At 47.1% G+C, this 25,885-nt stretch overlaps 1 long non-coding RNA gene across 8 annotated transcripts in view; it reads left to right on the forward strand.

Annotated features, from left to right (window-relative positions):
* LOC120758496 (uncharacterized) overlaps nucleotides 1-25,885 on the forward strand; it is a 201,240-nt gene that overhangs the window by 100,976 nt on the left and 74,379 nt on the right. For all 8 annotated transcript variants that reach the window (XR_009208270.1, XR_005702899.2, XR_005702898.1 and 5 more), the window contains one exon: nucleotides 10,051-10,433. This is a non-coding gene — a long non-coding RNA (uncharacterized LOC120758496). The remainder of the gene's footprint in view (nucleotides 1-10,050; nucleotides 10,434-25,885) is intronic.

Raw genomic sequence — 25,885 nt, forward strand, 5'->3', positions numbered from 1 at the left:
GTTCTTCTTTGTCTTCACTTTCCTGGGTTTGAGCTCTTGCTTTTGATTTCTTTGAGAATATGGTACTGATATGGAGGAGACACTGATATTTCAGGTTCTTGCTTCGTTTTGTTTTTCACCACCTAAAGAAACTGGTTTGTTCTAACACTGCTGGCTAGAACTTATCTTGAGCTGATGTTCAAACATACTCTACTGCCATATGAGGACAGCCAGTGGGGATTTGTCAAACAGAAGATGGGCAAGCCACAACAGGATGGATTTGAATGAGTGAAGTAAAGATGGAAATTACAGGAATGTGATTCTGAATGTCTCAGTGAGTCACAATCTGTTTGTTAGCAACAGAATGCCTTCTGGAGATTGTGGAAAAAATGGGAGGAAGAGTATGGGATACACCACACCACCTTTTGCTCGCATTGGATATGCTGTTGTCCTGCTCTGGGACTCCAAAGGACACAGTCCAGCCCAACAAGAGTTTTACTGGCAGAAACAGGGAAAGAACTGAGTATGTAACCTGGGACTTCAAACAGGAAAATCAGTTGTGCTCCATTCTCTATTCTGGATAAATCAGTGATATTGAGAGAGAGAAAAGGATATAGTGCTCTCTAATATGGAAAGCGTTGTGGCTCTATATCAATCTGAAGGTGGTTGAGAAGAGGAGCCATGTTCAGATGAAGGTGGCTTTGTGGTTTATCCTTTAATAATCATCTTATTTTAACAGGATCTGTGTGATGATTAATCTCTGACTCTATTGGGTTACTGAATGTTATTAATTTGAAAAAAAAAAATCTAAAAGTAAATGTGTTGTACTGCCTTGGACAGAGTCTGTCTGGGAACTGTCTCATTTTTGAAGACCACAATTTCCTGGCACTTTACAGCAATGACTGTGTGGGAAATAGCATTTTTAAGTATTACCTGGCAGATGTGGTTCGTTATCTCTCCATATCACCCCTCTGTGCAGATGCTCTGAGAAAATACAGCTGGCACATGGTGGTGCCAGCCACTGCTGCCCTAGCACTGAGCATGGTCTTCAGAGGAACCTCCCCAAAGCCATGAAGGTCCTTGTTTTTCTAACGTGTGTGGAGCTCACACCCATCCAAAGCATTTGCTTGGAGCAATGTTGTAAATAGTGAGACTTCTGGGAGCACAGAGAGTTTTCAATGACCTAATGAGGAAGGAAGACACTAACGCCCTAGGTCTGATCCTGTCATTTCTTCTGATGCTCAAAAAATCTGTAGGCTTGGAGAACCCAGCAGTGCAGGCATGACCCTGCCATGCTGCTAATGATACCGCTCTTGAATGTCACATTCCTTTTTGTAATGCAAGACCGAGACTTTCAGTGAATTCTTTACAAGCTCGTTCATAGTCTCTGTTAAGTAACACATCCATAATTCATTGACTTAATTATGACAGTTCCTGGGGAGAAAATATGAGCAGGGCTTAATTATGGTGGGCATCAGAGCCCCTGCCCCCTGGTCAGGTTGTGTGGAACAGGAGGGCAGGCAGGAGGGGGGTGGCTGCAGGGCACTCAGCATCAGACTTCACTCCAGTGCTTGTGCCCAGGCACCGGATTTCTGTGCTGTCTGCATTGGTGTGGGGGCTGCAGAGAGGAAAGCTAGGAAGTGTGCCACAACATGACATGAATGAAGAGTAAAAGATTGCTCTGTTCCATATTGCCCTTTCTTCTCTTTGTTCATGCTTTCCCCCCTTTCTTTCATGCCTGCCACCTTTTTCTGTTCCATCTTCTTTTTGTGTCATCTTTGGCAAGTCAGATGGGTTGCCTTGATGAAGAGGTTGCTTTCAAAGTATGATGACTTAAAACCCAAGGTCAGTCCTGGTGGGCAAAGAGGCCAGATGTGAATGTGACTCAGGCTGGTGTCTCCTGGGCTCACAGCCTTGCTGAAGTCCAGGGAAGCTGGGAGGACACTGTAAAAGGCTTTTTTTGTAGTGTGCTGCTGGGTGCAGGTCTTGCTGTCCCCTGCCCAGGGGTTAGGCTGTCCATGCCATATCTATGCAGCCAAGCCTTCTTCTGTCTTCCACTTCAGAGGTATCTGAGTTCAGCCCTCTGAGAAAGAGCCCACAGACTCAGAGGTGGAAGGGTTCAGCTGCTATGAACCCTGTGCCTGGTTTTGACATTCCTTCTTGAGGGTTTTTGATGTATAATCTAGGTATGTGCTAGCTAGTCTTACCTGTAGCCAGATCTGCACTTCACAGCTCTCCAGGGGTCTGTCCTTCACCGTTGTGTTTTGCAGAGCCTTCCCAGCTTTGGACCTTTCTGACCCTGCCACCTTTAATTTACTGTTCCTGCCTTGTAATAGCCTTCTAGACCATGGATGTACTGCGTGCTATAGCTCGTGCCCCTGGAGGTGAAGCTGGGGGGTTTAATGTCTGTTTCTCTGCTGTTCCTGCTGTGGAAACACCAAAGGAGCCTCCCTGGCACACTCTGACACCTGAGGAGTGCGCACAGCAGCTGGGACACGGCTGCTGGGATCCTTTGGGCAGCACAGGTTGTGTCAGTGTTTCTCTATACCCAGTGCTCTTGTGCAGGTGTTGGAGTCAAGGTTAACTGCAAATTTGCTGTCCCGACTCAACTGGAATTTGAGAAGTTCGGCATCTCTGTATCCACAAGTAACAGCCCTTTCTTCTTTCAGTCTGCTGATAATTAACTTGTAAACGAAAGAAAACGGTTTGAATTGAGAATGACCCTTGTGGAGCTGAGGGACATGGGCAGACTCAAAGCTAGAGGCAACAAAGTTGACATTTCAGTCCAACACTGGACTATCTGCCTCAGCCAGCATTCAGCTCACCTGAAAACTGGGGACAGGAGGGTCTCTGTGCCACTGGGCCCCGTGCTGCAAGGAGTGTGAGGAAATGTACTGGCTACTTTTATTAATAGAAAAAAAAACAACTTTTCAAGTCTATTTCCTACTGCTGTTATGACTATCCCCACCCCCCTGCTGAATGTTTGTGTGTGGGGAATTCTGGTTACAAAATATCTTTGCTTGTGATTTCCTTATCCAAACTGGAGGCTATCTGAATTGTCCCACGAGCAATTTTATGAGAACGGGCCAGTGCTATTTTCTTGCCAGAAGTTTGTCCAATGCGAATAAGAGATCTAAGAGGCATTCATGTAGATGGATTTTTTTTTTTTTTTTTTTTTGGGGGGGGGGTGGTGTTTTGGTTTTGTTGTTTTGTTTTGTTGGGGTTTTTTTGTTTGGTTGGGTTTTATTTTTAGGAGGTTTTTTTGTTTGTTTTTTAGGTGTTTGTTGTCTGCTGGGTAGTTGAATACCAGTCACAGATAAGGTTTTTTGATATCTTCATTTCTCTGTTCAATGATAGACCAGCATTAGTGTCACCAATGTAAAGTCCTGTGAGTGTCTTAGAGTGGAAAATGCTGGATATGACTTCAGTGGTGATGCCACTAAGTTTTGGACAGTTTTAGAGGTGTGGTACAGCCTGAGATGGCAGGAATGTTTACCATTTGTTCCTTTGGCATCTGCTACAAACAGGAGCGGCGGGGCTTTTCTATAAAGTTCCCCTTTCAGGTCTCTGTGTCACTGTAGAAAATGCAGAGCATCCTCTTTCACTTTTGGAAGGAAATGATCCTGAACAAAGCCCAGCCTGTGCTGTGGGCTCTAGGCAGATGGCCAGTGCCATTATCCTTTTAGGGTGCATTAGCAGCAACCTTCAGTTCAGAGGCACTGAGTTCTATCCCTCCCGTGAGATGCCAGAATGGGACAAGGCATGGATCCCTCTTGTCAGTGCTGCTGGACCAGACAGTGTCAATGGAAAAAAACATTTGTTCTGCTCTTGGCCTGTCTTTGGTGCAAGGATTTGGAGACAACATAGTAAAGGTGATAAACACAAGCTGTAGGATTTTCTGCAGCCAGATGCAGTTAATAGATGCCACCCTTCACCGTGTGCTTCAGAGGAAGGCACTATCTTCATAACAGGCCAAAATCATGGACTTCTACTTGCACTGTAATGATCTCTGGAAAGAAGTTTCTCCCCGATTAACATATGCCCAGAAGGGTTTGCAATGAATAGGCCTTACAGTTTCTTCATCTGAGCACCGCAGACATTTGGTCGTATCGTCAGCTGGTGGAAACTGGCATTGCTTTGTTGCCTTTCCAAGTCAATTTGCAATGAGTGAAGATTGGTCTTTCTGTTCTCCTTCACATGAAGGTCATGTTGCTTTTGTGGCTTTGTGCAATATGTTCTTCCTAAAGAGAAATGAATGTGCAGTTGTGTTTTATTTTGCAATGATCTTCCAAAGTACCCAGTTCAAAGATTGGGCGTGCTTGACACACTTTCCACCCATTTCTTTCAAATTAATAATCCTCTGATGCCTCTCACGTGATCTGTTGGTCCTGCAACAGTTTGAGCTTTGATGGAGTAGGAGTCTTTGAACAACAAGGGAGTGCTGAAAAATCTGGGGAACTTCTGTTTTAGAGGCTTTGATACTGTGCTGTTACACTGTCCTACTGTTAGGCTGCTTCAGTATTTTCAGTCTCTCGGGGTCATTTCATAATAGATATGGGAAGGATTCTCACTTGGATTGTCTGCAGTTTGCTTAGTTGCCTGCAGAAGACTCTAACTTACCCACTAGAACTACCTGTAGCTCATTTCCAAAGGGACCTAAGAGCAGGATGCTTCAAAGGAACAGTGTAGAAGGTTGGAGAAGAACCATCCCCCCGGAGGACAGTCCTCTTTCTAAAGCCTCAGCAAGAGCTGGGAGGCAGACATTTTTCCATCCCCTCCTTTCTTCTTTGTGATATGAGGAGCATCAGCTGCGGCTCACCGTGAACAAAGGTTTAAAAGTTTCTCTCACACGCAGTGTAGGGATGAGTTGTTCTGCAGGCCTGCCGAAAGCAGGACTCCGCTCTCTGCCCAGTCAGGCTTTGAATCAAATCCCCCCGTGTGGCAGGGAGGTGGCTGGTTAACTGGGTGTCCTCCAGACCTGCTCCAAGGGGATCCTGCAGATGAGAGCCCAGAGCACTCTAGGAAGTTGCAGGAGTCCCCAGACATTTACAGGAACAAATTGACTTGAGAGGGTTTCAGGCACTGCAAGCAATGAGGATGAAAGTCCCCTTTGAAAGCCAGCAGAGGTTTTCAGGAACAGCTGCTTCTTCTGAGAGGAAAACCACAGACTCTGAACTATGGATTCAGAGCTGCCCCCAAGCTCTGGGTAAAGGCAGAGTATCTTTAAAGCCCAGCAAGGCTGGCACAAGTGGTCAAGAGCAGGAAGTGTCCTACAGGACAGGATCTCAGCTGCTTGAAGAACATCAGGGAACATCACAGAGTAATGGACGGAGAAGCCAGCAGTGTCACAAGCAGCATCAGGAGTCAGATCTGCTTTCTAAGACACCCTTCTGAGTGTTCTTTGGTGTCAAGGAAAGCTCAGTTTATCAGTTCTTCCCTTAGCAGGGCACCAGTCGAGACTTCTTGCTCTATTTGCCTCCCAGTTTTCTCAAAATTTGTAGGAACTCAGTATGTTGGTGGCTTTTCTCCCAGCTGAAATAGGACAGTTCCCAGAGGTAATGGGGTACGTGGAGTGACCACGTATAGGAGTTGCCTTCCTTATGTATTATGAGGAAATGGCTGCAGATCACTTTTGCGAAGTTGCCACTTTCATAAGCCTGATCTCCAGGAAAAATCACCTCTGCAGAGAAAAAGATGACTACCCTGTGACACTGAGTGCATCTGTCAGTTCTCTTTTACTTTAAGCAGCCAGTAATTGATCTCAAAGGTCTTGTTTGCGCTTGGTGATACCTCAGAAATCCTGAGTCACTCTTTACCCGAATTCACCCTGGTACATCTGTTTACTCTGTAGTTGTGTGATAGTTGGGAAAGTCAAGCACAAAAAAAATGTTGAAACTGTCATCTTCCTAAAAATGTAGTCCTGCTGCTTTTATAATGAGAAAGTATGTTGGAAGTCACATTCCTTGATGAAACACAGCTGTGTATCAGTCCCAACATTTCTCAGGTGTTGAGACAGCTTAGTTTTCTTGTCTGCTAGTGCTCAGAATCTCCTGGTTGTTAACCTCCAGGAGAGCCAACACAGGTTTATACCTCCAAGATCTTAAACACATATTACGTGTGCGTCAGACAGAAACATCTTGGACTACCCTCTCAGTTCCTGCTCTGGACACTGCCAGTGTGGATGAAGCAAATTAATTTTTTTTTTTTCCTTGTTTCTGACTTTGAAGGGTGTTTGAGGCTGTGTTCAGCTTGGCTCTGCCCTATGTTTGCTGCTATGTCCATGCATGTCTGTGTCACTTGGTTCCCTCTGTCTTTGCTAAGGGTTAAGATTGTACACACAGCAAGTTGCTGAGGTCATCTGAAGTGCATTTGCATTCATTTTGTAGTAACTTGGTCACGAATTTAAGCTCTGAAGGGCACCAAGCAATTGTGCTTATCAGTAGGAGTCTTGGTGCTCATCACTTGCAATTGGGCTCTTTTCTAAGTTATCTTCAACCTCAGTCATCGCTGGCATCCAGGGAGCTTAACATCAGACAATTGTCTGAGTATTCATTAAACTCTAAGTGCTTAAACAGTGAAACCACTACAAAAGCAGCTCTGAAAACTGAAGAAGGAAAATATAACTGCCTGTAAGGAAACTTTCCTGCTGCTAGCCATAAATCAGTAGGTTTTTAGTAGCTTGTGATGAGCATCTTAATGGGGCCTATCAATCTGACTGCATTTAAAGTTTCAGCCATTGTTACATTACCCAAGTGATCACAGATCCTCTGATGGCAGAGATAACTTGGGAAAGATTTGGCAGAATATGAGTTTATCTGAAACTGTGACCTGACAACTGCGATGTCTCTAACTGCCTAAAATTACTCCTGTTCATCTTTCCAGGATGCACAGAGACTGCACTGATGCACTCTGTCTTTTGTGGCAGCTGAGCTATTTGTCTTCTCCTGTCTCCTACCTTCATTTTCTGCCTGAAGACAACAGCATTCACTCCTGTCACATCTGGCCCAGGGGACTTGGGTTAAAATTCAGATAAAGGAGAGAAACTAGGAAGCAGTGTATGAGCCAATGTCATCAGGAATTTGGGATGATGTAAAATTTGGGCAGCTGCTGCTGCTTCCCAGTCATATAATTCACTCTCCTCTTGCAATGGGTGCAGCACAGCTACTTGTGAGTCTCACCCTTTTTATTTTGCTCCTGTTTCAAAGCCACGAGTAAAGAAAAAAGGTCTCTGTAGACATCCTGTGGCTTAGGAACATGAGAAAGCATAAATTGCTGGTTTTAGGCACTTCTCTTCAACCAGCTATGCTGAGGGCTGTTTGGGCTGTAAAGCCCATCCATCACTTCGGGTACTGAAGCCAGTGCCACTGCCAGGGAAAGATCAGTCAAGCTGGATTATCAAAGTCAAAGCCAGAGACAGCTCTGGCTGTGGGAAGTGGTTGAGAAAGTCTCATGTCTTAATTCCTCACTGCGTATGAAATAAAAAGGGGATTGTGCACGAGGGGTGGGAATACCCTGTTTCTCATTAACTGAATGCATGGTCTTGAAAGAGAGGGTGGATCCCCTGTGCAAAACAGAAATCATATTAATACAGTTTGTTTCCTCATTTTTGCCTTACAGTGCGCTCCTCTGGGAACTGTAGTCCAGTCCCAGGGCTTTGCATGTGAGCACGTATATAGTTAGTAATAAAGATGGGTCGGCTTTTGTGTGAAAAGAAAAAGCCAAACACGGGAAAATGGAAAAAAACCAGGCCTAGAAGATGTAGTGACAGCTCTTTAACCATGTGAAAGTGACGGCTGTGACTGCAGAGGTGCAAAGGCAGGCGCAGCCCCGTGTCTGCGCTCAGCGGCTCTGGCTGCGCTCGGGGCTCTGGCTGCAGGAGCCGTCACGGTGGAGCTGTCACCGGGGCTGACAGCCTGCCTGTGTCACGGGCTATGGATGTGACTGCTGGCATCTGGCCGTGCCGGGAGCGGGGATCCCCTCCGGGGAGAGAGCCGTCCTGGCAGCTCAGCACAGGGAGCAGCTGGGGAGCTGCAGCTCCAGCAGACGGGAGCAGAGAACTCCGGGAAGGGTCTTGGGGGCACCCGTGTGAGCAGAGGGTAGCGCTTTGCACTGGTCTGTGAGTTGTGCTCTACTGTGATTCTGTCACCAACTCTGGATCTTGGCTTGGTTCAGAGCATAAAGCAACTCAGAAGCCTCTTCTCTTTTTTTTTTTTTTTTTTTTTTTGTGGTCTTTGGAAGCTGGGTGTTTCCAACAGCCACGAGTGTTCCAAACCCAGCTATTTCCATCAGGACCTTTCAGTACTTTTGGTGGTAGGAATGTGTGTGAGAACAGGTTTTGCTAACCAAAACCCAATTTTTCCTTCATCCCTACTGTGGGAGTTCTTGTGGGGGAGATGTATATGTGACTTAGATTTTAGGAAAGAAAACTTACCTGAGAACCAAAACCTCCTTCAGAAAAAGAGTAATAAAGCTTTTCCAGTTCCATGAAATGCTTCTCAGGAGGCAGGAAACAACCCCCCTGCCTCCCTCACTGTGGTTAAACGAGGCTGAGCAGTGGATGGGCAAGATGAAGCTTGCTGGGGGTGAAGGGCCCTGTGTGCCCTGGGGCTGGCGGGCACAGGCTCCAGGCTGGGAAAAGCCAGCGAGCTCCCACCTACGCCTGCAGTGAAGCAGGAACTGCAGCCTTGGGAATGTGTCCCAAACAGCTCAGAAAGCCCTGAACAAGAAGATACAAGTATTTGCTAAAGGCCAGGGTCCTAACTCTGCCTTGAGGTGGAACTTTGCACAGAAATCCACTAAAAGCCAAGGAAGTAGCATCCTTTTTAGATCTTTTACAGGGAAGGTCCAACACCATATACTACAATTAAGCAGGGAGATGAACTATAGTAAAAGAACAGAGCAACTCAGAGTACAGAGTCATGTCTTGCCCTGCATGGTCTGGTAGTGCCAAGGTACTCTTAGAAGTTGTTTAAGCCTCTCTGGTAGCAGCCTTGTAGGAGCATTGGCACGAGGCGTAACTGCAGTGCAGGTAACGTGCTTCATGCATAAATTCATCACTGGCTGCATTGTTCCTCATCAGATTTGATTAAAGTCTCTCAAACTGAATTGAAGATGGAAAGAATGGTGCTATTAATTTCCAGGGCTGCTGATTACGGAGAGCTTGTTGCATTAGATAGTTCAGTGATCAGGTCAGACTCTGGTGCCCGTATATGAAAGAGCCAGACGTGCTCTGCAGGGAGAAGCGAGCCCTGTGCTGCTCCCTGGTGATGCCCTCACTCCAGTGGCTCTTGCAGGAGTGGTTTGACTTGTGTGCCCCATGGAAGGGACATAATGTCACAGTGAGTGACTTCCATAATAGCTACTGGTGTGGGCTGTCTTGGCAGAGAAGGCACTGTGGGGAATGAGCTCTGGGCTCGCTCTAGAAGAGACCTCTTTAGTTGTGGGTCAGGGCACATGGACAGGCAGCAGTAAAGGGGGACTTTGGGATTATTTGTGGACAGACAGCTGACATCCACTTGCAGGGCTGCTTATTGCAGTGTATTTCACAGTGAGTTAAAATTGGGTGTATTTTTAATGCTGGAAAGACTCAAGCCAAAAGAAAGCAACAGGAAGAGGGCCTGAAATAAAAGGTTGTAAGAAATCAAATGAGCATTTTCCAGGAGCTGCATGTCTGAGTGTTGCTTGGGGTGAAACGTGGCTTGTTTTCCAAGATCAGCTCTCAGCTTGTGACCCAGAACTGAGACCATGATCACTGGAACATCTGTACTGGCTCTGCTCGGAGGCTCACCTTAACCCTTTACTTCTCCCTGGCTGGAACCAGTAACGTGTAGGAGAAACTGTTTGAGTATGATCCCTCCTCTGCCATAACCTCAGGCCCATGGTCACATCTGTTGGCACCAGCATCCTGATGTTTCTTGGTGCATCCTGTGATTGCAGTGGCTTTAGATTTAGGTTTTGGTCTGGTGGTTTAGGGTTTTTTTTCTTCGGGGGGAAGGGGGCAGTGGGAGGTGTTTTTGAGAAATACTGAACGCCTTTGCTTTAACCAACTTTCTGCCCTTTTTGTCTCTACAGACCTTGGTCTCATCCCTATGACACCTCTTCTTGTCTGATCCTCCCACATGGAGGAAGGAGCTGCAGAATCACTGGTCAATCTGTTCTCCTTCGTGCCTTGTCTGTCCTCACTAAGAGAGGGAGTGAGACATTCTGCCCCACAAGTGACTTAGGTGAACCACAGGATCATTTTCTCATGGTGCCTTTGAAAAAAGGAAGGCTTTACCTTCATTTGCTTCAGCCTTTCAATGATCCTTTGAGATCCTACATGTGTTTGGGACCATTCCTGAACCCTGAGCTGGAATTTTTAAAGCGCTCCCAGCAGCAACCCTGAGCAAAATCACAGATGACTGAGAGCAGAAGGAAACACCGCGTGCTCACGGCGTGGAGAACTGCATGTGCAGGTAAGCCCTGAACAATTTTGATTTTATGCTTTGCCAGTGTATTATTTATGCTCTTGGAACATGGGGCACATCTGCTTGGTCAGCTTTGCTTGGAGGCCTGACTCCAGCAATCAAGGCAAGCAGACCAAAGCATTTCCAAATCCTTGGTCATATTTGAGAACTCCCTGAGTTTCTGGCTGGGTTATGTGAAAGATGTGCTAGGCAGAAAGAGGAAGCATTGGTTTGAGCTGTAAGACAGCAAGTGTTTCAGAGTGGCTTTGTAAGCTCCTGCATGTGGAATCAGCCACGTGTGAGGCACTGGTGCTGGTAACAACAATGTTATCTGGCCCTGGGATTATTCTCTGTACATCCCCTGCTCCTTTTGTGGTCTTGAATTTCCCTAAAAATGTTGTTTTTTTTTTTTTTTCCTAAACTTTGGTAGTGAAGATGAAATCCCCCTTTGTTGCATTTTTATTACTTTTTGTAGGTGCTATTGTCTCACTGAAAAAAATAATTTTATTGTAAATTACCTTGTTCCCATTGCTCCACTCTTCCCCTCTGTGCCTGGAGACCTCTGTTCCCTTTTGTATGTGTTTTGGTATAGAAATCCTGGACAACATGTGCATTAGATGGGCATGGGCTACCTACAGACTACACAGCTTCTTCTTTATTCTGAGAATGGGTTTGTTCATCACAGCTGCAGTAAGGGCTCATTTCCAGCTTTTGTTTTTATCTGAGTTTCTTTTATTTACCTAAATACAAACCATCGTCCCACTCTTGGCAATTTCCACTATTCCACTCATATTGGGCTTCATTTGTTGAGTCCAACCTTGCTGGTCAGGGCATCCATTTTTATTCGAAAAGAGACTTAAGCTGGTGACTCTGAACTCTCTTCGCGAGGCAAATAACACACCATGTGGCTGACACATTTACGTCTCTCTTGGATTTACATCTCTATCCTCTATGGAATTGAGCTACTCTGTTGGGGGGAAAAAAAAAAGAAAAGACAGAAATGTAAACAGAAATGTATTCATTTAGGCAATATCAATAGAATTATAATGGTTGAAAACTTAAAGTGGACTTAAGGAGCAAGCAGCAGTACCCCCTTGGGCTGTGTGCAAGAGGAGCTGTTGCTTTTGGGGAAGGAGAAAGGAGTGCTGAGGTACGTAGATGACTGCTCTGTTTTGCTTTGTCACAGAAAGAGGGACAGTGCAAAGGGCGAGGCAGGGGGCAGAACAACTTTTATGCTTGGGCATGGGAAGGGAGAAATAACTGTATTGCTGTAAATATTGCAGCTGACACAGCAGAGACCCATTTGGCTTGGAATATAGGGCAATAAATGCCGTCAGGTGATTCAGGGGTGTTGTGCATGAGTCTGCCAGGTAGTCGGCCGAGAGCCGATCAGGAAATAATTATGGTTGATAAGGGGAGCTGTAAGGAGGCCAGCACCTTCTGTGACCATGAAAGGTGTTAATGATTAACTCTTATGGAAGAGCTGGAAGCACATTCTCCCCTTCCTTCGGAGTCACACCCGACCGCTCTCCTGCACCATTAACTCGAGGGCAGCCCTGCGGGTGCAGCTGGGCGTGAACCAGCTTTAATCCAGATGTGAATGGGAAGCTGGTTGCTTCCAGCAGGGCATGGCTGGCATCCTGCTGTGTCCCTGCACGTGCCTGCATCTCTGGCGTTAATTCCTGGGGAGATCCGTGCTGCTCCTGGGGAAAGAGGGTGAGACTGCTGTCCCCAGTGCGTTGCAAATGAAACCCCGCCCCAGCAATAGGCTGGAGTGACAGAAAGCTGTGTGGCTTTAAAATTTGGGGTGAAGATCCAAGAGGGAGGAGCGGGGAGTTCTTTTGTACTTTGAGTAGATGCAGCAGCGTGTGACTCAGGTGCTTCAGGACAGGTACTCCAACACATGGAGTGTGTTCCCAGGACCGGCTCGGGATGAGCCGCTGTGACTTCAGGCTTGCACCACACACCAGGAACATGAAGAGGCCACAAAGCCCGTTAGCTGTGTGTGATGGTGCTCAGGATGAACGAGATGAAATTTGTATGTCCTGGCTCTGTACATTCCTGGGGTTGGCCGAAGGGATGAGAGCATAGGGACCACACAGCAAGCTGGCAGTGCCTGTAGTTTGGATCAGCCCTTTGCAGCTGAGAACTGCAGAAAAAAACCCAGCATCTTCTGCATGATGGCTGCTCCTTCTGTCCACAGCGCTGCAAACAACAGTGAGGGCAGAGCCCTGCCTGGTGCTTGGCAGGCTCCAAACTACAGCCTGGAGATTCACTCCATGTGGGGAACTGGCCTGGAATGTTAAGGCACTGGTGTGTTAAGTACAGACAGTGGGGATGGTGCTGGAGCTGGAGTTTGGATCCTGAAGAGACTTTCCTTTGCAACATTTCTGTACAGCCCTTAGAGTGATTGCTAATGGATTTTACTTGATTAATGCTAGATAATTTTTATTAATTAGGTCACATTTAGTGACTCGTGTCCAGGTTGCAGCTGGAGTAGAGCTCATTTCCTTCCTAGTGTCTTGTCCAGTGATTTGGAATTAGGAGGAGAATAATGTTGACAATAAGGAAGATGGAGGGGCAATTTTACAGGAGCATGTAGTGACAGAACAAGGGGGAATGACTTTTTTCCCTAATTCTCTCCCCCATCCCACTGTGGGGGGAGTGAGTGAACAGCTGTGTGGTGCTTAGCTGCCTGCTGGGTTAAACCCTGCACAGCCCACCTGCAATCAGCACAAATCTCCCCTGCTCAGATCTGCCCCTGGCAAGACAAGGTGCTGCCAGCCCTAGGGACCCACCGTGCTGACCCCCAGGGCGTGTAAAGGTGTGTTGTCAGGCCAGTGGCCACGGGGGCAGATCCACGGGCTGTTGTTGGGACCGTTGTTGCCGTTATGTGTTGGATAACCTTGGCCAAGATCCAGGCTCCATCATCATTTCTGAGAAAATTACGTCATTAATGCAGCGTTGTAATCGATAGGCCATGGCCCTGATTCAGCAGGACACTTAAGTGCATGGCTAATATCCATCACACAGTCTGCTACCTTGATGGCTTGCTGCTATTTTTTTTATTTTTTTATTTAAGAACCCGCTTTTGCATTTAAAGTTGGATTTGTGCTAAACAGAGGCTTTTGTGCCTACAAAGAGCTCCAGCCATGTCCTGACCCAGAGGTGCCGTGTGCTCACTGTGTCATTGGGGTTTCAGGCTGGGAGCTACCACTGTGAGGAGAATAAAAATCTGAAGGAAGCCCAGAAAAGGGAGAGTCTATTACCAAATGGTGCATTTCACCTTTCGTGGCCCGCCGTCCCCACGCAGAAGGCTGACGCAGAGATCGCAGATTACGGAGTGAAAGGTGTGAATTTGGCTAAATTGCATTTGGCTGTCCTTAGTATTGGAAGAGCACACAGTGTCCAGGAGGCACAGGGAGAGAGAAACCTGCTCAAATGGGCAAAAAAGTGGTGAGGGATTTCTTACAATCCTTACTGGAGGGAAGTAGGAGCCCAGAGTTTTTTTTCCATGTAGAGCTTAAATTAATCCTTAAAAGGCCCTATTTTATTTCCTTTTTCTTAGCATTTTTATTTTTTTAAAAAATCTGTAATTTTAAAAGTGTTTCTAAAAATATATTTTAAAGATGATTTAGGAACAGTTGTGAAGCAATTTTTCATTACGCTTGTAGCTGGGTTTCATGTATTTTTAATTCTCTTCAGCTTGGATAGCTTTTAGTCAGTTTAAATACTTATCCTGGTTGTTATTTATTCCATTCAATTATGTATCTTACAAGCATTTGTTGCCCCTCACAATTCCTCTGAAATGACCCCTAGAAGGCTGAGGAAATGAAGGCAGAGAGTTTCAAACCACCTTGAGAACTCACCTGTGAGGTATGGCTCACCTTAGCCTGAGCCGCAGCTCAGATCTGCTCTGATCTGTGCACCCAGCAGAGCAGTCAGCAATGGTTTGGGGGATGTTTGTTATTGCAGAGCCAAGCGGAGAGCTGTAGGGACTCAAGGTCACCCCCACACAGTCAGCCATGTCTGGCCATGGGCTGTGCCTCTGTGGGTATTGCAGGGACACAAACTGTCTCATTAATTTTTTGGCTGAAGAGCACCGAGAGTTGGTGGCTGGAGAGTGATCAACTCAGCACTGAACCCAGCAGAGAGCTGGGGTTCAGCCCTAACACAGGGGATAGTGCAGTGCTGTGGGCACAGCTGAGTGGTTTTTGGGTCCTGGCAATAAAGTCAGAGCTTGGTCACAAATCATGGACCTACCTCTGTCCTCGCTTCCTTGCTGTGACCTGCTCTGACCAGGGCCTGACACCTGAGAGGGCTCCATGGAGAGTTCAGCACCAACCCTGCAGCAGAGTTCCAAGCCTTGGCCCCTCTGCTGAGCCTCTCCCAAGAGCTGCAGTGCTGACCACGTTGCCGAGAGCTGCTAAAGGCGCTGTTTTCCATCCCAGCCTCACACCACCACTGTTCCTGCTCAGCAGCGCAGTCTCCCTGGTTACCTGACTGCAGAGCTGGGACAGGCATGGCACAATTTGGCCTTCTGTTCTTAGAGCCTGGCTTAGTGCTCAGCTTTTAATGTGACAAAGGCTATTTGCAGAGTCTTTCCTAATGGTCCTAATTTTTAGAGGAGCTGAGTCTCTGGAATGCAACTGGATCACAAAAGTAGTCTGTTTAGCACTGCCCCTTTCTTAAAGACAAAGCAGATTTGTTTCAGCTCCAGAGGTGAGATCCACAAGATCCTTAGTGGGGGTGGTCCAGAAAACCCCTCAATAATCAGGGTTGATCTGATCTTCATGTCAGGTTGGTGGCCACATTGCATTCCTCTAGCAGAGCTCAGCTAGTGAAAATCTCCAAAGTGAATCTGTGATGTTAGAACAGATTATAGAGCCCTGGCTGGAAGCCAGCCAAGATGCTCCCAGACTCCTACAACACCACAGCAACAAGCAGACCATACTGCCTGCATGTGCTGCTGAAGAGATGTTTATAGCTTCAGTGAATCCTTCCACCCAAAGCCAGGGCTTGGAGAATTTAAGCAGCTTCTCTTCAGCTCCCAGCTGTGACCATCCAATTGCTTGTAAAGACTGCAGAAAATACAAGACAGCGGGAGCTGGAGACAGAGCAGTTGTGGAACAGTTTTGACAGAGCTTGTCTTGAGTTGAACCTCTTTATGGTTCTGATCTGCTCCTGGATTTGGCTTGTATGGAACCTATCCCTGCCCAGCCTTCTGCTGCCATTGCTCAAGGAAGAGTGATCTGTTTAGCACCAAACCCTCCTTCCTTTCCCAGTTAAACTGCCTGCTGTAAGGGCTAACGTGCCCAAGAGGCCCAATGCAGAGCTCAAATCCCCTTGAATTTTACCAAGTCTGAAGGTCTCCCTTCAGCCTGGAAATTAAACAAGTTAAAACCCAAAAAGCCATCCTGTCCTGGAGCTAGCTGTTCTTTGTCCCTGCCACCCGCTGCTCCCACAGAGCTGGCACAGCTGGAGCAAGCTCAGTTCCTCTCTTGTGGGAAGGCAGCTGGTGAGTATTTCCCTGGGGGAACTACACATGCTCATTTTGCTCTTAGCTGGAGTTGGTGGCTGAGCTAAAACCAAGGGATTCAGAGTTTGAAGAGTGAATCAGAGTCAGGCTCTGGGAGAAGTTTCCCTAACTCTGTGCTCAGCTAAATCCAAGGACATTGAGACTCAAATTAGCAGTTTTATCTCCATTGGTTCATCTCAGGAAGTGGTCAGACATGGTGTTGATGTATCCTGAGAAAAATGCTTTAGTTCAAATGTAGCCGAATTTGTTACTGTCCCAGTACTTTGGCTGCTATGATGCGATCCTGCAATTTCAGTGGCTTTGGGGTCCCTCCGCTGCCTAGCACAAGTCTAGAAATACACCTAAGTTGACAGCTGGATTTAGAAGGTGAAGCCAACCCTCTGCTGGCTTTTATTTGGCCAGACATCCCTGCAGAGGTACACAAGTGTTGGAGGAAGGTGTCCCCTCCTGGGCTCTGGGGGATTAGGTCAGCAGGCTGAAGTTTGGAGGGAAGGAAGGAGCTCAGGGGCTCAGAGTCGCAGCTGGGTGTGGCTCGTGTGGACCTTGCCGGGAGCTGTTGGATTCTGTGCTGGGGCACAGCTGTGTCACGGCTGGCACCAGCTGCTGGGCTATTGTAAACCCAAAACTAGAAAAGCACCAGGAGAGCTCTTTCAGCCCTCTCAGCATTCCCTCCTTCCCAGTGTGGAACCACAAGCCAAGACCAGCCAGGAGGGACTAGTTCTGTAGTAAAGAGGAAATGCTTTGTCTTTGAGCCTGGCAGCCTTCACATTGCAGGAATGTGCCTTAAAATGTGGAAAAAGGAATAACATTTCTTTAGACTTGGTTCAGCATGCCTACAGTTCAGAACAGATGTGTTTAGTTTAATTTGGCTGAGAAGTTAGGGGAGCCTGGCATGGCTGGACATGAAGTTGTGCATTCGTGGTGTTTATGAACTCTCTTGTGCACGGAAAACATGTATCATTGTTTCAATTCCTGGTGCTGGAAGCAGTGCAAATAAAATGACTGAGTCAGAAGAAGGTGAATCAGTGTAAGGTAGCTCCTCTGCCAATCATTTAAGAGCATGCACATGATATGGGCAATGATCTGGCTATTCAGAGCAGACCTTTGGGCATTGAAATCCAGGGTTTTCAAAGGGGCCCATCAGAATTGGGTGCCTAAGTCCTTCTGCTATCACTGGGAGGTGGGTATGTACTTCCTTTAAATACTTAGCTTAGCAGAATACCTAAGTAACTTTCATTAAATATTTAAATGAAAGCAGCATGGAACCTGTGCCTGGGCAGCACATTCCTAGCAAGAGGCACAGATTCCCTCTAGACACAGACCTACAGCCTGAACCAGCCCCTGATTATGCCCACTTCAGTCTCTGCTCACACTGGAGCAGAGGGACATGAGACGCTCACCATGTGAGAGGTCAGACAGGCTCAGGACGGTTTCTGTTTGCTGTGTTGATGTGTGAAATGACTCTTGTTCATCCAGCAGTAAAGCTGCATGTTTCTCCAAGGTGGAATGTTCACCCAGACACTGCTGTTCCAGCAGAGGTGCTGCGGTGTCCCTGACTGCAGAACCACTGGGAATCTTTGCAGTCCATTGCTTCACTTCTGTGCTCCCTTGGGCAGTGTGCACGGACTGGTGCTGTGGATGTCAACAAGACAAGAGTTAAATGCAGCTGTCTCACCTTTGAAAGCATTGTGGGAGATGTAGCTCTGGTCTTGCAAAGGATCCTGTTGCTGGCAGCACAGCTTGCTCCAATTACAACACAAGGGCTGAAACAAGGCCTGGTCTCTGTCCCCTGCTGTGGTGGTGGCACTGTCACTGCTTTTTGTGGTAAGTAGGGCAATTTCAGTGCCAGTCACCTCTCTGAATGCAGACTTGCAAAGTCATGTGCAAAGTCATTGATTTTTCTTTAGTCCCAGCGTGTTTTCCCTCCGTGAGATCACGGAGCTGGCAGGACAGCCCTGCCTGCAGAGGATTTGCTTCCACTTGGGCTCCAGCCAGGCAAGACAGGAATCCTAAGTGCTGCTTTATGGCTCAACCTTGGTGCTTTCTTCTCCAGTTCAGCCTCCCAGCACAGGGTGGCTCTGGGGATCTGATGGCTATTTTTCCCTCTTTGTGTGGGTTTACCCAGGGCAGGCAAAGGAGGAATGGAAGCATCTCCCTCACGTGGGTATGATGGTCATGTCTTGAAGGCCTGGCAAAAGCTGTTGCACGAGGCAGTGCAGACACACAAGCAGCAGAGGCAGGAGCATTACCTGGGAGGTTTCACTGTCTGTCACCAAAGGCTCTTTGTATGGTTCTGGTGGGCCAGGAGCCAAGGCGAGGGGGTTGAAGTGAGAGAAGGCCACAGAAGAAGTGAGAAACAGGCTTGGGAACTCAGTCAAATTCCCAAATTACAAAGGCTTCCCAGAGCTGCAGGGTCTTCCCATGCTGCTTCTGTGCTCAGGAGCTTTTCAGCCCAGTAATAATGTGCCTGTAGGTGACAGCCCTTGATGACACGCTCTGACAGACTTGTTAAGGCCATGCCTGGAAGCCATGTACAAATCTCACCTCCCTTGGTGAGGCTGTGCATCAGGGGATTGTGCTGAAGGATTACTGGCTCCAAAGGCTGCTGGAGGGTGTCAGGAGCTTATTGTAGAGGAGAAACTGCAGCCTGACCTGAAATTCCTGCTCAGGCATCCTTTGTTGCCCTAGTAAGAAGGCAGGACCCTACTGAGGTCCTGTGCTGTGTTACACAAAGTCATCCAGAGCATCTTCCAAAATGAAAACTTCTGGTTGCTATCAGGGGATGAAGCCCAGCCTGCCCAGTCTCTGCTTGTTTCCCAGTGGAGAGATCTATGCCCAGATATGCCATCATATTCCTGCATGGCTCGTGGTTCCCAGTTTGGGAATTCAGCATCTAGAATGGAACAAGCAGCTTATTTGAAATCCCTACACACCACTTTGTAATTAAGAATAAGAGAGAGAATTGCTATTAATTAGCTTTCATTGACCCACTTTTGACCCTCTAAATGCCGTTGTGGTGCACTAGGTCTCTGTCAGCCTCCGCTCTGGGGAGAGATTAATCTTCATTACCGTTTTGCATTAGCCTGGCTCTCTTCGTTAGTTTCTCATTAACGTTCAGGTGGGTTGGTGCTGCCAGTGGAGAAGGAACATTCACACAACATTAGGAAGCGAAACCATTTTCTAAGGCACTGTAGTGACCCAGGGCACTGCTGCCACACATTGTGGCCAGGCACTGGTCATTGCAGGTAGACTGATAGCAGCAGATGACGGCCGCAGAGCAGCCCCTGCTCAGCTCCAGGGAAGGATGCAGCTGGAACACCAGGGAATAACTGAGCTACAGGCCTAGCTTTCCTATTAACCAGGATACAACCCTGTGGCTTTCCACCTGGGGTGACAGGGGAGGGATCCAGTGAAAGATCCTTCACAGATATTTTACCAAAGTAAGGAGCAAGTGGAGACCCTCCAGCCTTAGATGTAATTCCAGCTGATGTTTGCCAAAAGAAAGATCAGCACCAAGAGCTCATATTGTTTTGTGACCTCCCTATGGTATCTAAATGGGGAGAAGAGCTTTAGTCAGTTTCCCTTTACCACACATGTATGGAATTGCAGATGTTTGCTTGGCTGTTATCAGTGTTGTGGTCCTGCCATGAAGACAACCCAGCTAACAAGGAGTAATGGGATGGTGTTTGAGTCCCAGACACAGGTCACAGGGAGCTGCTGCTCCCCTCTAGGAGCAACCCTCACAGCCCATTCTGTGAGGGATAGAATGAATAATTTCTGGTGATTTCCTGGGAATTGATGAAGGAATCAATGGGCAAGTCAAGAGGGAAGCTCTCCTGGCTCCTGGGGCTGTCTGGCGTACTCAGCTCTGCACTTTGGGGAGCAGGGCACATTGTTGGTGTCACCTGGAAGTGGAGTGACAGACATAGAAGTGCAGCCTGCTGTTCTCTCACAGCTACTTCAGAATCCCACAAATCATTATCTAGGAATGATTAATTTCTGTACAAGTGCTGCAAATGAGATATGTATCAGGGTTACAGCAGTCTGTTGAAACATTACATGGAGTTTCTTTGAAAACCCAGCTCCTGGATCAAGGACATGTCTCTTTTCAGCAGCCACGTGGTAGTTTCTGAAACAACCTGGTAAATGCAGTCCTTGAAGTTTCTGAAATTCAAAGGGAAATAGAGAAACAAAAACATATGTTTGAAAAAGCAGCTAACCATTGCTTTTAGATTTCTTGCACATGCATTTGGAATATTTGGGATTGTTACTTTTGCAGGGGCTGCCATGCAAATTTGGGAAAGGATTGCAAGTGTCAGTGGCTGGCTAAACTAGGAAACACATGGTAAAGCAGAATAGACTATTTCATTCGGAAGAGACCGACAATGGTTGTGTCGTTCCAATGGCCTGACTCATTCAGGGCTGACCAAAAGTTAAAGTGTATTGCTACATGCTTTGTCCAAATGCCTCTTAAACACTGACAGCCTTGGGGAATTAACTGTCCACTGGGAATCCTGTTTCAATGTTTGACTACCCTCTCAGTAAAGAAATGCATGAAGAATGTAACATTAACACCAATCAGACTGGGGTAATGGAAGAAAGTTGGGAAGGATCTGGATGTGATGCTTTAAACGTGTCTCAGTGTCACTAGGGATAACTCCTTCTGGTGGAACAAGAGCCTGGAAAGCCAGGAAGAAGCAGGTTGTGAGGGAAATGTAGGAATTCTTGGGTCAGCTGGCCTGCGGAAGTTCAAAAATATGACAAGTGCCTGTGTAAACGTAGGACATTACCTGTGAGGGAACCTGGATGGGTCCCTATCAATTTCAAGCTATTTCCTCATTTCTCCACCACCCTGGAGTGCCCCAGGGCTTTGCAGTTGCTCTGTGAGGTGGGTGTTGGCGCAGGCTCTTGGGACTTCTCAGGGTGTGCAAACACGATCTCCAAAGCTGTTGCTTGGATTCAGTTTCGATGTTTGGACACAGCAGGTATGTGGTATGTTCCTAATCTCCAAGGGGATGAGGGTAGTTCCGATGACCAGGTTGGAGAGGTAAATACTCACCACTACGTATTTCAATGTTACCTTGAACAAAGGGCTGAACAATGCGATCCATTGTCTCAGCATACATTCCTGCCAGGGAACATATTTGCTAGATTGTGGGTGAAAGCAAGATCTGGAGGGATGTGAGCTCACTCCAAGGTAATTTTGTTTACACATTTCAAATACACGATTGCAAATAATTTTACTTTCTGTGCCCTCATGGAAGCCGTGCACTTCGAAGGAGTTTCCTGCCCAAGTCAGAGAAAACTTAATTTCTGTTCGCATGAGCTGAAGGTCTGGACTTATCCAAACTGGGGTAGAGGGAAGACAGGGCCGTTTGCCTATGGAAAATGGAGCTTTTCTAGTGCTAGTGTGCTGCCCAGGATTCTTGATGGTAGTTTGAAGGCGCGAAGAAATGCAGCTCCATAGGATCTGCAGCTGACCAGAAGTTCCCCCAGAATTCCCACTGAGAGCTGCAGCAATATTTCAGATTGCCAGCAAGAATATTCTTCATCAAACATGGCCAATTTCAATCACTGCAAATATTTTCCCATTAAAATAGGACCTTCACCCAAATCAAGTATCAGTTGTAAGATTAAAAAAAATAAACAGCCAACCCTCCACAAGGTGAAATAAACAGCTGGAAATATACAGCTTTCTACAAGGGGTAGAAATAGCACTGGCAAAGGAACAGCTGGAATAAGGACTTGTCAGGTGCGGGGTGTTGAGATCCAGGATGGAGTTTTGGAAGGAGGAGAGCTTCCGCGTGTCCCGGCTGCAGCAGCTGAAGATGAGGTAAATGCAGCGTATGTCAGAAACGTCTAGACAAGGTGGAAAGCTTATTACAAGCATTTGGGAGGTTGGGAAAAAAAAAAAAGAAAAGGAAGGAAGAAAAAAGAGAAACAAAGAGCCAGTAGATTGCATGATTATACGTTGCCTAAAGGAGACAGCTTGAGATTATATTATTCTCTGGGGAAACTCTACTTGAAACAATTATATGTTCAATTGGGTGCACTGTGTTAGGGTTTTTAAATTAAAAAAAAAAAAAAAAAGAGAGACTGAATGCTGAGGAAAGTGTGGAGGAGGTAGTGAAGTGCTGAGCCGAAAATATTTTTTTATATCTTTATGCGTACTGCATAGTGGGGGAGAAAGAGACAGCAGAGAACAGGATGCATTTGACACACGTCAGAGATATCAACAGCTCCGGTGACAATTTTAAGGAAATTAAATGGAAATTAAAGGGAAGCATTTTAGAGCAGAAGTCCCCAAAGCACTTAAAAATATGGAACATCAGAAAAGCTCAGCATCTGCCAGCAGTGGGGATCAGCTCCTTTCATGGCTGGTATGCAGAGTGCAGTGGGCCAAGCCTGAGTCAGCTCTGGGACACCAGGACTCAGCCTGAAGCACATCAAAAGCTGTGCTAGAGTGCAGGAGAACCTCCAGGGCAGACAGCTCCTTCCAGCAGGGAAAAGCTGTGAAATGCCAGCATCCCCTCAAAAAAAGGGTAGGAACTGGGACACCTTGACTTCTGTATTTCAGTTTCTCATAATCTTGCTGAGCCATGTAATACAGTGTTGTGTGTGCCCAGTAGTCCTCCACTAAAACTCAGCTGTCACTTGGCCATCACCCCTTGGCCACAGCACACCATGTGGCTTCTTCTTGTCCTGGGCCGTGCTCTCTTTCATTTCTCTGCCTCTCTCGTTTCAGTCCCTGCCTGTCTCAGGGGTATTTTCATCCTTCTCATTTCTGCCTCACCCAGGACAGAGGCAGGTGTGATACGACACCCTTTTGCTTCCTTTGGATTCTCACTGTGCACAGGATCCCAAAAATCAGGCAGCCCCTGTGGCCTGACAGAGAGGGGATCCACAGAGATGCACACCAGCATCCAAGCAGGAGAGCAAGGAATGTGTTCTGTAAGGAAGCAGAGGGAAAGGCACTGGTGTGTTTTCATTTCCTCAGAAACAAATCCCCAAAAAAAACCCACAAGAGGATGAGTCATCCGTAGACGATATTGGCCTCTCTGAGTTGCAGCTGCTGGTTTTTAATGATATAATTTTTATTTACCAATAAAATAAAAGAAGGAAGGAATGACGGGATAGGATACGTATCATTGTCTTCCTATAGCCCTCTCCCTTTTCCAGCATGGTTGCAGGAGATTGGCTGTTGGATCTGAGGTCTTTAAGCTATGAGCTGGTCATGTACATGTGTATTTCAGTTAATATATCTGCAGGCTTCAGGTACAGCTTTGTGGGATCATATAAGATCGTATATTTGGTGAAAACTGTGAAAAAAATTAATATTCTCTCTTTTTACATAAGTAAAAACATTAGTCAGTATCCTTCTGCTGAAGGCAATGCAAAACTGGGAGGAGTGGCTGATACCTCAGAGGGTTGTGCTGTCATCCAGAGGGACCTGGACAGGCTGGAGAAATGGGCCAATGGGAGCCTGGTGGAGTTCAACAGGGGGAATTACAAAGTCCTGTCCTGGAGGAGGAGCAACCCCTGGCACTGGTACTGTCCAGGTGCTTTCCCAGCTGCAGCAGCTGTGCACAGGAAGTGCTTGGAGACCCTGATGGACACCAGGCTGTCCAAGAGCCAGCCATGTGCCCTCATGGCAAAGAAGGCACCTGGCACCCTGGGCTGCTTTGGGCAGAGCAGTGCCAGCAGGGGAAGAGGTGATCCTTCCCCTCCACTCAGAACTGGGGGGACAAATCTGAGGTGCTGTGTCCGGCACTGGCATCCCAGTGTACAGGAGATGTGGGTATAGAGGAGTGAGTCCAAGGAGGTCAAGATTGAGGGGTTGGAGTGTTTAGTGTGTGAGGAAGAGGCTAAGAGGGCTGGGGTTGTTTGGCCTGGAAAGAGGAAGCCTCAGAGGCAGATCCTGTCAAAAGACACAAACTGAAATGCAAGAAGTTGTATTTAAAGAGATGAAAAACCTCACTGAGAGGGTGGTCAGACGTGGGAACAGGCTGTCCAGAGCAGTAGTAGTGTTTCTACCCTTGGAGATACAATCTGACTGGACATGATCCTGAGTCATCTGCCCTCTGTGACCCTGCTCTGAGCAGGACATTTGTGCTGGATGATCTACAGAGCACCCTTCTGACCTCAGTGATTCTGGGACTTTGCTCCTGGTTCTTACCACCAAATGAATTATTCAGCTGTCAATGAGTCAAGATGATCTAGTGAAGAACTGAAGCAATTCTGTGTTTAACATGAAGCTTCCACTGGGCTGGGGGGAACGAGTGGAGTCAGACCACCAGTCTGTCAACTGGACAATCCCTCTTCCATTTCTGCCAAGGTTTCTGGGCTGGTTGGGACTAAAGCTGTACCTAAGAATCACAGAATCAAAAGGTTGGAAGGACATTGAGTCCAACCCAGCCCTAACACCTCAATTAAACCATGGCACTGAGTGCCACATCCAATCTTTCTTTAAACACATCCAGGGATGGTGACTGCACCACCTCCCCAGGCAGATGATTTCAATACTTCATCACTCTTCCCACAGAAAATTTTTTCCTAATATCCAACTTATATTTCCCTTGGCACAGCTTAAGACTGTGTCCTCTTGTTCTGTCAGTTGCTGCCTGGAGAAAGAGACCAACGCCACCTGAGCACAGCCACCTTTCAGGAGGTTGTAAAGAGTGATGAGGTCACCTCTGAGTCTCCTTTTCTCCAGGCTGAACAACCCCAGCTCCCTCAGCCGTTCTTCATATGGCTTGTGTTCCAAGCCCCTCACCAGCCTTGTTGCCCTCCTCTGGACACACTCAAGCATCTCAATGTCCTTCCTAAACTGAGGGGCCCAGAACTGGACACAGCACTCAAGATGCAGCCTCAGTAGTGCCAAGAACAGGGCAAGAATGACCTCCCTGCTCCTGCTGGCCACACTGTTCCTGACACAGGCCTGGAATAGGCAATGGACAAGAATGGAAACCACCCTTGAAACATCTTGTGTCTGGAATGCGCTTCTGCAGACGCTCCCCTGGACTGTTCTCATGTTGTTGAAGCTGCTCCTGTGCTTTGCATGTGATACCGGATCAGGTTCTGCTCTTTCCCTTTCCTGATGTACACAGTGAATCATAACAGCAACCTCTCACCCTCTTGGGGTTTTCTTTGTAGATTTAAACTTTTAATTTCCATCTGAAGGTACTAAATATTTTGACTGCAGAGTGGGGAAGTGCTGCTACCTCATGCCATGTCGATCAGGGTGTAAAAAGGTGCCAGAATGACTTTGCTGTGTCACCTACTGCTGTTGTTTCTGCTGGCACTAACAGTGCTCTCAGAGAAAACCAGAGCAAGGGGAAAAGGCATTATTGAGACTAGAGAGAAAATTAGTGGTGGTTAGAGATGATGAGGCAGGAGTGACTGAGGTTCCTCTCCCAGAACACCTCGTAGCCTGCTCTGCTGCCTCATTTTCCACCTTGGTGGGGTGTCAGGCAGGACATGGACATTAATGAACACAAGGAGGCTTGAATGTGGCAACTGTTAATTGCAGACAACTGTGGGAGTGATGATGCCAAGATTGTCACTGTAATGCCAGAAAGATCCCACTGGAGTGCTTAAAATTCAGTCATGTAGGATTGTATTTAGAACCTGTTCTCACCTCTCATGGTGGCTCTACGCAAATCCTGCTGGGCTATCATCTCTCTTCAAAGCCAAGGACACATCTGAAGTTCCTAAATTATGGTAGAATTTTAGACTTTTTTTCCCTCTAAGCACCGCTTGTCTCTGGTTGATCCTTTTGTGTGCTGGGGTCCCATCTTACACGTGAGGGTGTTGGAGATCCTCTGCAGTGTGCCCAGACTCTGCTTCCCGTTGCTGAATGGCCTCGCAGGTCACACCAGCCCTGCCTGGTGGGGGTGATGGCAAGAGAGACAGCCAAGCATGG

This window comes from Hirundo rustica, chromosome 12, assembly GCF_015227805.2.
Source record: "Hirundo rustica isolate bHirRus1 chromosome 12, bHirRus1.pri.v3, whole genome shotgun sequence".
NCBI classification, from domain to species: Eukaryota; Metazoa; Chordata; class Aves; order Passeriformes; family Hirundinidae; genus Hirundo; species Hirundo rustica.